This window comes from Dromaius novaehollandiae, chromosome 3 (genome assembly GCF_036370855.1).
Source record: "Dromaius novaehollandiae isolate bDroNov1 chromosome 3, bDroNov1.hap1, whole genome shotgun sequence".
In the NCBI taxonomy this organism is placed as follows: Eukaryota; Metazoa; Chordata; class Aves; order Casuariiformes; family Dromaiidae; genus Dromaius; species Dromaius novaehollandiae.
The window spans coordinates 7,774,505-7,786,078 of NC_088100.1; positions in this window are offsets into that span (position 1 = coordinate 7,774,505).

Here is an 11,574-nt window from a genome sequence, read left to right on the forward strand (position 1 = left end):
TTCAATTCACATTCAGAGCTCCCCTCCATGGCTCTGTTCCTGCTTAATGTAACAGGACCTTTTTTCCTGGCCTGTTAGCCAGTAATAGCAATCTGTGTCCCTGTTGCACTGCATCTAGATGCATACTAGTTAACTGGCTTGGCTGACCCCAAGAAGACAGTAAGTTTCATGGTCCAGGCTAGGGGAAATCTTAGTCCCAGTTCATAGATTAAACTTTTGGGAATGTGATTTGTTTTACTGCTTTCACTCTCCCTTAAATACAGTGACTCATAGTACTTACCGTTGTCATTATGGTCTGAGCTGGTTGAGAAAAAAAAAAGAAATTAAAAACAGAAACAAAACCCAACCACTTGGTATATCAAGTCCCTTTCTAGACAGACCTATCAGTTATTGTTACTTGAATCAACTGAAGACAATGGAGCCATGTGGATTTACACCAGCAGAAGGTGTCAGCTTTTGTTTCTATTCCTGGACATCAGCACAACTGATAATTGGAGATCTGTTAATCAATGACGCACATAGGCAAATACGCATATCCTGACTTTAATTCAGTGAAAAACAGTCCTTCTCTTTCTCCTCTCAATTTTTCCATCCCTACTATTCCTGAGACAACTGATGTAATTGTCCCTTCCAAGTATGAATTCAAAGATGAAAATCTTACCAGCAAATGTGTCATTGGTTGGGATTCTCAGCTGAGTGACTGTAACAGTGAATGTGTGTGATGACACAGAGTACATTGACTCACTCCCCTACATGAATATGAAGATTGATTGCTCCACTAAATAAATAATGACCTTGGCTTTTCCTCACTCAGCTGATAGTCAACATTGAGGTCAATGAATATTGATAGTCATTAAAACAAATGTGCTTATATATTAGTTCAATCTATTGACATTTTTATGAAAATGTTCCATGAAAATTTAGACTGAGATGTTACAATATAGCATAGGGAGGTTTGACCCAAAATACTGCCTTATATAAGTGAAGTTAGCACAATGGAACCAGAAACTTGTTTCCAGAAACGTCTAAGCATCTTAGGTTCCCAGAACCTATCGGGACAAATCCTGTGCTCAGCAGCAGCAGCAAATACTCCCCATGAGCAGAGAAAGCCAATACTTTCCATCACCAAAGGCAAAACACTTCTTATTTGGAAAATGGAAATGAGGATGTCTGTAGCTCCATGTCTTAACCCACTTTCATTCAGAACTGGTGGCTCCATGCTAGTAGCACACTGCTACTTGTGTGCTAGGGGGAAGCGTAACGGAAGTCCTATAAAACATTCCGAATGCTCCCCGGGTGCAGTGTAACTGCTTGCTTCGGCTGCTTTTCAGCTACTGAGAGTGGGATTCTCCTTCAGATGAAGACACCTAATTTTTTACATCTACATGGAGAAGTCCACATGTGGAATGTGCAATTCAGCTCCCATCATAGTCAATGGAGATCCAGTCAGATAATCACAGCAGCTCAGAGAGTGATTCTGCTCATTCTAGAGTTGACACCTAGGGAGTCTCCTGGAGCAGGATTCAGTGGCCTAAACATAGGTGTCTAGCATAATTTTAGTGTGCCACATGTGGTCTCAGTTGCCTCTCCAGATGGGCACAGATCCTTTGTGGGTTGTGGGTCATCCCTGATGTGTGTGACTTATCTCAGGATTACTCACTGGACTGGAAGCAATGATTTAAAAGGTGAAACAGTACCTTGGTTATCTGGACAACTGGACTGTGGCTGTTCTGGTAATCAGGGCACATTCTCTGGCCCGAAGGCCAGCTGATATGTTCTGGCCACATCCATACAGCTAAACTTTTTAAGTGTCCAAAACAACACCCAGTCTGGCTATTGTAAATGGCGCCTCACCCGTTCCGGGTCTTGGAATGTCTCTGGGAATTGTCTGAGAGAATTCTAGTTTGTTCTAGTTTTGTGTGGCAGGGACTGCCCTAACAGTTTAGTAGTCTGGACAATTGAACTGTAAAAACTGTGCCCACACTCTAGCACTGTTTAAATTACTAGAACAGATACCATCTTCTTGTTCAACTATTAGGCCGATATGTCTCATGTACCTCAATTAGGTGTGTACATTCCTGTGACTAGGTTTTTTTTTCCAGCTCTTTTTAGTGACCTACAGGCTTCATGCTGCCAGCCTTGCTTAAAAAAGCTAATGCTGTATCCGGTGATTAAAAGCATTAGAATAATAACAACAGGAACACTCTTGCACACAAAGCCTCCAATTTCATCAAAGTCACGAATAGCATCTCCAGAACTCCTAGGAAGCCTCTTTCCCAAGAGATGAGACAACATCCCATCAGATCACATGTTGGATGTCACATCGTTCATGAGATGAATGTTGAGCTGCAAAGCTAAACTGCAACTGGTGGGGAAGTCAGTCTGCTCAGATTATACCACAAACCTGTATATCAGCAGAGAAATAGCAGCTGGGGGTTCTGGGTGCAGACAGAAAACAGAGACCATGTGATGCACACAGAAGGATTTAGTTCTGTCCTTTTGCCAGAAAGGATCTAACTATATTCCTCTGTGAGATCTCTCTCCAGTGGCTTTTATATTTCTTAGGCTATGAAAATAGCCTTTATTTCAGCTACTGGACTCAAGCCCCAAATAAGAACAATGTTATTTCCATTTAAATTCAGTTATTTATCCCTCATTTGTACTCAGCCTCTTGATTTTAGCTACTGCAGAGATACTCCATTTGTGGGTTTTTCTTTTTTTGTTTTTTTTTTTGCAAAGTGAGTATTAGAATTGCCTGCTATGATAAGTTCCCAGTTACCTTGTCATAGCTGACTAGATACCTAGTCAAACCCAGTCACAAACCCACAAAATATTCTCTCCCTGTCTCCATTCACATACATGTGCAAAGATGGTTTTACAGGGGAGGTTTTAACAGTGAATTCAAAATGAGACCATTATTTAATAACTGCAGGATGACTGGTGAACCTTTTTCTAGGATGTTACAGTCTCAAAGGTAGTTTAATCACAAGTTTTCTCTGTACCATGAAATAAATTTATTTTACGGCTAACCTGAAGCAGAGAAAGAGGCATTTAGAAATGCTTAAGGTAGTCTGAAGCAGAGACTGCACTGGGGTAGTACCTAATACAGAAAGATGGAAAATTGGTGTGCCTGTAGGCACTACCTAAAACAGGTAGATCATTTGAGTGGAATGACTTTTGCATTCCTCCTTTCATAAAGCCACATGTAGCTAGTTTTCAGCTGCTAGCAAAAGGGTGTTTCCACTCCCCTTTGTTTTCTCTGCCAGGAGCCAAGCACAATACCATGGCCAGCAGGCAAGGACCTTGTCAGCCAGGGCAGCCATCCTTAAGTACCTCCAGATAGTCCCATGGCCATGAGGTCCTGCAGCCAAAAGCCCCTGGAGAAGAAGGCTTGTGCGCATGGCCTGACATTTGGTGAGTGCAAAATAAGAGAGTATTGCAAGAGGATAGGGCTTGGAAGTGGAAAGAGGGGCAGAGAGAGCAAAACTACTTCCTTTGGTGACTGTCTCACTTAATTACATATCTAGACTTCAAGACTTCTAGCTCTTCCAAGGAGAGCAGGACCAAATATTTATTTAGTGAAAGGGTTGTAGAAGGACAAGAGGTGAGCAAGCCATTGCCAGCAAACTGCTTAATGAACTAGCTCCTTTTTTTCTTCATAAATTGTGCAGACCGATTTTCATACTTCATTCTTTACTCAGTGAGTGGCTTTGTGAAAATAGTTTTCATTGCATAGGTTACTTGAAAATTATTTGATGCAACTAATGTTTTAAACATTCAGTCTAAATAACACACTGCTGTTTGCTTATCCCAGTACAGACTGACTTCTGATGTTCAGTGGAAGCATTCGCAACCCTCACCTGAATTTTCAAGACGACTGCACAAAAACTTCTGATTGTAATACTCATGCAAATGCATGTCTTTGAAGTATTTGCTCTCCTCCCCTGTCATGAAAGTTTTAGAGCGGAAACAACTGCATACAAAAGGTCTTCGCCAAATTCAAACAAATATTGAAGTAAACATGTGGGATTTCTGCAATCATTTCTCTTTTTTATAGTGTTTAGTATAGCTCGCTTGTTATACAAAAAGATCAGGGAGCTGTCTGGGCTGTAAGGAAAATCTGCAAAATGTTTTAGAAGTCCATGGATAAGCCAATCTTTCTGGAAAATTTGAGCAGTCTATCTGCAAACATTTTAACAGAAGTGGTCTCATTCTTTCAAATGTGAACTGTTTCTCTACTTTAAGAAGGTCAAGACCTGAACAATTCAAGGAGAAAGAAATTTAGGAATATATATTCTTATAGGCTTTCTCTTCCTGGCTAGAACATGAGTATCTAAGAGCAACACTGCTGCAGCACAGGGACTTACTGCAGTCCTATAGGTGCTGTGCTGGCAACCAAAGACAAGTGCTCTCTGCACTGAAGAGATGATAAGATAGGGTAATTTGATGCTAAAATGAGGTTTTAAATAATTACTACATTCTTCTTCATCCCACATATCACTGCCACTCTGTGATGAAACCCAGGCTTCACCAGCTCCTGTAGCCTTAATGGAGCACTGAAACATTTACCACACACAGAGACTATTGCTAATAGTGTAAAAACATATTGAGCAGCATGAGGAGTGCAAAGAAGAATTTAAATATTATAAGACAGTGCATTTATTGGTGCTCTTTCTACATCTGTTGGTGTCCTTTTGCTGTTAGCACTTGCTCTTCTGTAAGACTGAAATCATGTTGCTGTTTCTATACTTTTTGTATTCATATAAATACATAAATCTAAGTATCTGTCACTTAGACTCGCTGGAGCTTGTAATGATATTCTTTTCAAATATCGGCAAAGAGGTTAATATCTCCATAACTAACACATTCCACCTGACAGTTCTCTGATGGGCAGTGAAACGAAATTGTGTTACACATTTTAAAACAAAACACCTTTGAGATTTCTCACATCTTGTCCCTCTCAGGAGGAATTCTCTGTAAATGTCTACATAGCTTCACTGATCTTCTTACTTTCCTTCCTTTTAAGACCCATAAAACTTCACAAATCTGGCCACCCATGTCTTTACTTTCTTTTTATCTACAGACCAGTGCTGTCTTTGTGTCTCTACAAGCCACAGGAGCTACCAACCTTATTACTTCTATTCTGATTAAGTATCCTGCTCTGCTCAGACACCAACCATCCTTTTCTTTAAAATTGTCTAATCAATTAACATAATTAAGTTAAATCCATAGCACTTGTTTCCAAACTCTGCTTAGCTTGAAGCTTGCTGGTTCTGTTTCAGAATTAAAGATTCAGTGAATCCAAAAGCTTGTGCACTTTTTCCAGTTGTCGATAAGAATGTCTGAGAAAAGATATTTCTCCTCCTTGCAAAATATGTGTAACCTGTATGCTTAAACTATAACTGTCTAACAATCCTAGTTTTACTTCCCCTAGACACTGGCAGATTTTCAGTTCTGTGCTTCTAAGAGGAGCTAAAAACTGTAGAAAGCTTCCTGTTCATAGCCATATCACTGTAAGCATAAAGAAAGCAAACATTGTGTTAATAAAGAAATAGAAATATGCATATAGATAAGGATGTGCATTTTACCTAGAATCTTCTGCCTTTTTGTATTCACACATAGCTGAGGGAAACTCAGCAAGAAGATCCTCAGGGAAAATATAGTGTGATAGGAGAATCTTCAGTACATCCTTTCCAGTTGTGTGACATAGTGCTGGATGAGTTTCAGTGTGGTACCCAAATGTGTGGGAAACCAAAGCTATGGGGCAGACATTAAAATGATGGCAAAAAATCCCAGTTATTTAGAGATGCCAAACACCATTTGCAGTGATGTTTCAGGGCTATGTATGAGTAGCTCTGATAATTAGGCATCTGCTAACTTTAGACATAGGGATGTCTACAGAGTTAGAATAATTCTGAAACGTCAGCTTCAGTGACATGCTCAAGGAGCAAGAATGAGCCAGCATCAGAGCAAGGATTGCCTGAACAGCTACCATGACCTAGTGATAACGTCACAAAGTGCTAATGTCTTTATCACATTAATTTGCAAGACCGGCTAACACAACAAAGACGTTTTTGTCAAAAACTCCAAGATTCTGCACAAAAATAATAGCGCCTCTACCAACCCTATCCCATTCCTCAGCTATTTATTTTTTCTTACGGGTACACTTTCAGTATCTAAACTCATGCAACCTGCAATCTAAATCCATATATCTTGCAGCTGCAGTCAAAGACCGCCAAGAGGAGATTTGTTTGTGGTAAAGGAAAAAACATAATTTGTTTGCTTTTTTTTTTTTGCTAAGGCAAATTTATAAATGAGGTTTCTTTTCTTTTTCTAATTCAAATGATTAAATAATCATATTTTTATTTTACCTCAGAGTATCTTATATATTTCATCTTAAAAATAACCAACAAAAGGATATATAGAGGACAGTGATCAAAGAATATTTAGAATCAGTATCTGAGTTACAAAAATTAAAAGATTTTTTTGTTAGAATGACAATTCCCAATAAAAAGAGCCAAAAAATTCATCCATTTGTGACATTGTTAATAATGCAAAATCCTCATCTAAAAAAACCCCCTGCAGTAAGCAGAACATTTGCTTTAAATGACAGCAGCTGGAAAGGGTTTCCCTCTGGAAGATGTAAATGTGAAGATTGTGTCTCCTTGTTCACGTCTCAGAAATTGTGAGCTGATCAAGAAAAAAATATGGAAGTGAAACAAACCTTCCCAGACCATTCCAAGCCAATCTTCTCCCTGTGATGCCTCTCCAGATCTTCGTAATTCTAAAGGGATTTATTTGCATTCAAATCTGACTAAACACCTCATTTCATCTTAATTGCACAGATTGAATTCTGCAGCTAGTGTGTAATTCACAGGTGTTAAGTAAACTGAAATGCTCCTATAAGTGATTGTGATCAGCCTGCCCATCAGTTCTATTATTTTAAAGGATCTAAGAGTCTGTCTTGTCAGTTAAAATGTTAGGAAAAAATCCAAACGTAATTGATGTCATCAGGCAAGTGCAAACTGGCTTTAAGATTAAAATATGATGCATTTTCAAACATTCTTCACAAGACCATGGTCTGGAGACTTTTTGCTCATTTATTTTTAGCAACAGGCCATCTATAAGATAGAAGGCAATATCTACACACATATGTATGACATTTATTTTTATAAGAATTGTGCATTAACACTCTAACATAGAGCAAACTTCCCTTCCCTGAGGTAAATCCAAAGCCTGTAAGCATCTAGTCAGTTAGACCAGTCCCTGTATATACCACCAGGCTGTCTTTCTTGTTGATGTTTTATGTCCTACAGCTGCAGGTCTGCAGCTCCCAGCAGCCAAAGGAAAAGCCAGACTGGGGCCCTTCAGACTCCAATCTGCAAGTCACATTCAAAGTTTCAAAAATAAAAAGTATTGTATTACTGTAGCATCTACACTTCGTAATGCAAAGATATTCACCAGGGACATGGCCTGGTTTTCTTTAGCAGGGTGAGGGGACCATCAAAACTTCCTCCTCTGCCAGCACTCCTTCTGCTTGTGTAACTTCATTGCTAAGGTCATAAGAAGTTGGAAGACACCATAGATCTGATCAACCTAAATGGCATGGTGCTAAAAATATATTTATTCAGAAGGGCTAATTAAGGTGAATGACTACCAGTCCTCATTAGCACTGAAGTAGCGTTAATTTGATTAGGCTCCTGGCCTAGATAGGTTTGCAAGGCATTATGTGCCTACTGCAATTTCTCTAATGAGAAGGCATTTTAGATGTGATGTTACCAGTCAATGTCTTTCTTTGTATAAATATTAAGTAGACATTTGCCTTTTAATGCTGGTGTAATTTTAAGGAGCAGGGAAACAGCAAAGAAATGACATCTGTATTGCCTTGGGATATGGGAAGAAATTGAGAAAATAAGCTTGTAACTCTTACTCCAATCTCATTATTTAGATACTTCGTAATGTTTTCACAGCAGAAAGTCATACGTGAAATGTGCTCATTAAGGTTGTCTTTCCTTTAACATACCATTATATACTTCTTTCTCCTTAACTCAAAACTCTTCAATCAATATTTCAGTGCTTAAGCATAGTTAACATGGCAACATAAGTTTTAGATTAGAAAAATACCTTCTGCTGTGTTCCCTTTACCAGAAGGCCCAGGAGGAATAGGAAGAATGTGCTATTTACTTATTAATTAGAGCTCACAATGATCTATGCTGGAAGAGAACATCCCAGAAAAATTTCCCATTTAGTTGGACTATGAATATTTTAACACAACAAGTCTTGCCTAGTGATTCCTGAGCTACAAGGTTGAGCTATCATCAGAAACCAAAAAGCATTCTCCTTTCTTAAGCACTGCATTTTTTGATGGATGTAATATAAGGAATTCAATAGTACCATAAAAGATTATCAAAACAAATAAACAGTGTAATTACCGAAAAATGCCAAGGATTTAGTCAGTCCCATGGACTTCTGGGCACTCAGTGGTTTTGAAAAGCAGGGTATACTTTTAGGAGTTCTGGGGGCACATTTGCAGAGGCAGTAATATCAGACCATGTCATGGTGCCCACAGACCTCCTGCCAAACCCAGGGGAAAGTTTTTCCAGTGCAATTCTCCTGCCACAACCCTTCTGCTTCTCACCTGCCCCCACACCAGCAGTCACGAGGGGATCAAGCCTCTCTCCTATCCCTCTATTCAGAGCAGTTCACGCCCTACCATAGGCATCTGCTTTTCCCCTCTCCCTTTTCACTTTCTTATTCATCCCAGGAGATAAAGAAAGCTGAAAAAAGCTGGCTTCCCAGCAGCTCTCAAAAAGAAAGAGGGAAAATTCAGTTACATTTTATGGTAAAGGACATTCACTCACAGCAGAGCAAGGACAGGTTGTTACCTGGAAGGTAATCTTGGATCTTGTACCGCAGAAGGTTGAGAGGAGAGGAAGAAATCCCAAGAGGAAGATGACACAAGAACCACGGGGGGAAGAACAAGAGACAAACCTTTATCCCAGCTCCTTCTATGGCCTCTCCCAGCCCCTCTTTTTCATCATATCTCCTCCATGCCAGACAGACTTCACTCATCCTCCTCCCTCACTCCTGAAATCCAGTCTGCTTCATCTAGAGGAGAAAGAAAAAAAATTATTTTGAATATATTAGTGGGGAAAAACTCATTTTTTCCTGCCAAGGTGCTTTAAGATGGACCTGTTAATTACTGAAGTACACTTAGACTTCTGAAAATCTGCTGTAAGGATTTTTAGGGTGAAACGGCCTCCAGGAGCTGGAAAAACAAGTTCCACCAAGGGCCAATGGGACTTAGGATTCCAGATTGTGTAGGTGCATTTGAAAAAAAATTATCTCTGAGAGAAAAACTTTAGATTTCCCTTTTTTTAACATCTTCTAGGTACGCTTACAAAGTGGCTCTACTGGACTGCACTCTTGTGATAAATAAAACTGTGCCGCAGTGAAAATTCAGTGGTCTTGTAAGGAGGATGATGTAGTCTCCTCTAGAAATAAAGGATCAGCATCTGGCTCGTAGTGAATAAAGACACGACAGTCATTTTTGTGGCTAATTCAGATTTATTCTCTTGTCTTCAGTACGTAATGGAAATCTTGCAATCTGAGAGCATGTGTTTGGCTCTGGGCATGGCAAAGGAAGTTATCAAGGGAGTCATTGCTTTCACTAATTAAAAATTAATTAAAATTTCAAACAAATCCACTCATTAAAAAATTCCACTTCTTAATTCAATGGAATGCTTTTTGGATTCTTTTTTCAGTTTTCAGTCACTTTCAGAACATAAGTTATTTTACTACCTCAGTAATAAAAACAGTTGTCCAGTAATTGATAAGCTTAAAAAGGTAAAGGCAGAAAAATTGGAGTGATTAACCTGCTACCGGACGGACATGACAGTAAAGCCAAAGCCCAGTACAGAATGGCTAGACATCCATAAAAATTTGTGTCTCTGGGAAAGAATGGATGTATATACAACTGCAGTTGTAGTATTGCCATTTGAATAATGCAGGTTGGGAATGTTTTTCAACTGATATGAATTATTTAAATCTGTAAAGCAGATGACTCCATGGCAAACTGCCTGTGATTCAAGGTAAATTAAAAGATAATAGCACTGGGAGGAAGAGGAGGGATGCTGGAGGCATCATATATGACTGTAACTGTGATTCATCCTGGCTGTCAATATTATCTTGTTAAAGAAACAACTTTATTCCCCCTCTTTCAAAAAAACCTGCTGCAGAAGACAGCTCAAGAGAGTGGATTAATGATTGCATCCTTGTGCTTCAGTAAAGTTAAATGTATTGAATGCTTCTTTCACCACTGAGGCTTTATATGTCATTAAAAACTTCTAAATAGGTGTATATAAAAACTTCACCAGGATTTATATAGCCAAGTTTTAAAAAATAATAGTCAATAGAATCATAAAAGATTATAGCTCTTCCAAAATTAAAAAAGTTAGCATCACAATAAATAAGGATGACCATTACAAATGGGTAAAAACTTCACATGCATCAATGCCCCCAACCACTTCACTTCCTTATTAAGGGACAGAAAAGCAACCACTTTCATTTCATTTAGTAAAAGCAACTTTAATGTTCAACTGGATTCACCAAGTTTCTGTAGCTTCTGAAGGTGCATGTGCTTTTTAAAAATGACAGTTTGTGTAAATATGATGGAATTCATCTAATAAAAACTATACAGAATCTAATGGAATAACAGAGATTAGAGATGGTCTGGTTTAAATACGTAGAGATTGTCCTGCTTTTAGTGCAGTGTCATATTCTAAAATACATTTTCATGTGTTTTCTTATATCTAGTATAAGTGTTTCTAAGTGACGGACCTTCTCTCCTTGCCTATGGATAAAATGAAGCATCATCTTCCACAAAAAACAGTAATTATCATTTTTTGAAAACAGATTCATCTGTTTCATCAGATTCATCAGATTCATCTAAATTAAAATGTGCTTTGGAGGACAGAATTAATCTAAATTTATAGCCATAAATTAGATCCATATCAAATGAAACTGGATTTTATCTAAGAGAAAGCTAACAATAAACATTTTTATATGCTTATACAAATGAAATTGGATCTAATGCCTTTTAAGGTTCATATGACTATATCTTGTAAAGAATAGGATCTGTCCAACTTCTGCTTTAAATTATGTCCATGTGACATTATTGATTCTAAATGGATAAACTGGAAAACAGAATTCAACACTGAATACAAATACAAACAGGTGGTACTAAGGTAGTCAGTACGTATTCCCTTTCTAGCTATACCCTTGCTTCTGCAAGTGCCTCAGGATGTAAATATCTTTTCACCTAAGGAGAATTTTCACTTGTTTTCCATAAAGCCCATCCTTCTCACTGGTGTTTCTTTGATGCTCCATATATCGTGAGACACCATGGAATTGAAAATGAACGTACAGAACACACATCCTTCCCTGAAGCCAGACAGAGCTAATATATATAATGCATCTTCAGTATGTCCACACCGTTATACCACTCCCTCAGAGATTCTGGGCTGGGGGGACAGTCCCCTGGGCCAGAGAAGCAGAATTGAAAACCTCTCTTAA